This window comes from Amblyomma maculatum, chromosome 9, assembly GCF_055883805.1.
Source record: "Amblyomma maculatum isolate TAMU_Amacu chromosome 9, ASM5588380v1, whole genome shotgun sequence".
NCBI lineage: Eukaryota > Metazoa > Arthropoda > Arachnida > Ixodida > Ixodidae > Amblyomma > Amblyomma maculatum.
In genome coordinates, this window is record NC_139352.1 from 72,017,426 (window position 1) to 72,020,158 (window position 2,733).

Below are 2,733 nucleotides of genomic sequence, written 5' to 3' on the forward strand. Positions count from 1 at the left end.
AAAAAAGTGGAACGCATCACGATTTTGCGTGTCATCCTTGCGCAGGTGCCATATGCTAATTCTGTATCGTTCTAATTTTATATCTACTCGTAGTGATAATTCAGACACACAGAACGGTGAGCATTGTTGGTTAGTTGGCGAACATTTATTAAAACAGTCAAGGGGCCGAAGACCCTGATCTAGGGGTCGGCCAAGACTCCTTGGAATCTGGCAGCCTCTAGAGTGAGACCGATGAGTGCTCGTTGGTCGTCCAGGGTAGAGCTACGTGGACGAGCGGTATGTTGTGTGGGTGTCGGCGTATGTTGTCATGGACAAGTTCAGACCATATGAAGGAGGTCTGCTGGGGTGTTGCAGTGTTTAAACATCGTCATTGACAGTTAACGAAAAGCAAAGAATTACGCATAACTTTGTGTTCTCACATGATTACCAATTCATACTTTTTTTGCATATAATTTTAAATTAGGTTTTATTATTTATGCGCGTATTATTTTGAAATCGCTGTCTCAACCGTTTTCGAAGGAAGGTTTTAATGCGGCGAAACGTGTAGATCATTTCCAAGATAGAATCTTCAAAGGTAGATTAACTGGATTCAAAGGCGCTCTTTGCTGCCATCTTGACGACGCTGTTGAAACTAATATCCTACCCGCGCAAATTTGAAATACGATTTATTTCAAATTGCTGTAAGATAGCAAGTTGGGCTAGTTGGGTTATGTTCATCTTGAGGAAGTATATATAGACCTACATTCTTTTGGTACTTCTACCGCAAGAAAGGGGAAAACACCGACGTGTCAGAAACCGGACTTCCCGGTTTTGGAACCTGACAGCGGCAGCCGCATTTCAGTCGCAAAAGGTGTGCGACCGGCTGTCGCATACGCAGCATAACGGACTGCCCAAATAAGGCACCTGTCTAGCACGCCCACCGGTGCTAACCCCTACAAGATTTCCCTCAAGCTATTCCGCGTGGCATAAGAAAGTAGATCACCACCAAACCTCTTCCTCGGAACATGAACCCGGCGCAAATGAAGGAAGAGAAGCGCGAGCAAATTGAGTCTGCACAAGACCGGCTGCAGGATGTCCTCTATGTCTATGCCGCTGAGGACGCGGATTTTTGCCTTCACTTTTACATTTTTTGCCTCTAATTAATTGCCTAATTAACTTATTGGCCTAATTATTTTTGGACACAACACCACTCATTAACCTCTACCACTTCTCAATTACTCACAATTTCTGCGGACACTATTTTGCGCATTCTGCCTGCCTCTAATTGATTACCTAAATAACTTATTGGCCTAAATATTTTTTCGGACACATTACGTCACCCTCTATCGATTGACACCACTCTATAACCTCTACCACTCCTCAATTACTCACAACTGCTGCGGACTTGTTCCGCGGACAGAAATCTGTGAACATAGCGAAGTAATGTGCTTTCGAATTAATAAGAAGACCACTCCCACCAAACCATAAAAGACTGACCAGACACCAGCAAGTCATATGGGGACAGCTATACAGACGGGGACCCTCCTCAACCTAAACTACATATAAAAATGTATAAGTAAGGATATGGATCCTTTCTGCCGTCTTTATGATCTGGGCGTGCAAATCCGATAACCCTCCCTTAGAACTCTTGCTTGATATCCCTCAAAAGAAGCTTGGGATAGAATAAGCTATAAGGTCCGGCGATGACTGACATTCAGTTCAAGGCTGTCGAATGGGACACAAATTACCATGATATGACTTTTTTTACGCAGCCCCGATTGCATTCGACACGCGGTGCCGACAACTGCAACTACTACTACAACCGACACCTTCTCGAGTTTTACAAGGCCTGCTCACATCCTCCTCTCCCCAGCCATCTACGTCACGCTAGTTGTCCTTTTCTCCCATCACCGATAGCGTTTGGACGGTACACCATCGCTCCTGTCGCGTGGCTTTCCTTGGCGCGCGTTCAAGTGTGGGATTGGAGGTGGCAGGAACGCTAGGCGTGAATGAGTGAGTCAGAAGACTTTATTTACATCGACATGGACATCGGGGCAGGGGCTCAGCCAGCGGGAGGGTCTCCTTGCCGGCTCTCCTGCGCCGTGGCCGCAGAGAAGGTCTTGGAGTAAGCCTCCTCCGCCAGGTGTAGGACGATCTTTTGTTCATCCACATTTGGGCTGCGGATGTAGGACTCCCAGGTAATTTGATCGAGGGGATCAGTTTCTTTAGCTCCCGGAGAATCGGGGCATTGCCAGTTTAGGAGATTGACTCAGAGGTACGTTGCAGAGATTGCAAGGCACTGGGTCCCCTGTCAACTCATTATGTAGAGTAACATGAGGACCAAAATGGTTGGTTGGTCGCTTCGATTTTGGTGGCTGGTGATGTCACTTCTCTGTCGACCAATCAGGTGCGCCGCTTTCCCGGACAGCTTTTTTCGACGACAGTATGAACCAATAAAGGCTTTCTCCGAACGTTCCCGGAAACAAGTTCGAGCGAAAATGTTTGAGCAACTCAATACCAGCTTTTTAGTCGTCGCTGCCTGCTCTCTTGCTTAGGTTTGGTGCTGCACAGCTCCGCGTTGACGTTATTTTTGGGTTGCTTTCCCGCGCTCAAGTGTGCTTTCAATCGTGTGCATGCACTTTTGCATGTATCAGTACATGCAAAATATTGAAGTGTGACCAGCATCATCGCTGCTTGAAACGAGGATATGGTGTTGCACAGAAGACTACGCTTGACGTGGCGTAACATGGGGCG

General features: G+C 46.8%; 1 non-coding gene across 1 annotated transcript; it reads right to left on the reverse strand.

Moving 5' to 3' along the window:
• Window positions 1-99, reverse strand: LOC146179384 (U6 spliceosomal RNA). Its single transcript, XR_014700998.1, has one exon. It is a non-coding gene; the product is annotated as a U6 spliceosomal RNA (small nuclear RNA).
• Between the last annotated feature and the right edge of the window lie 2,634 nt (window positions 100-2,733).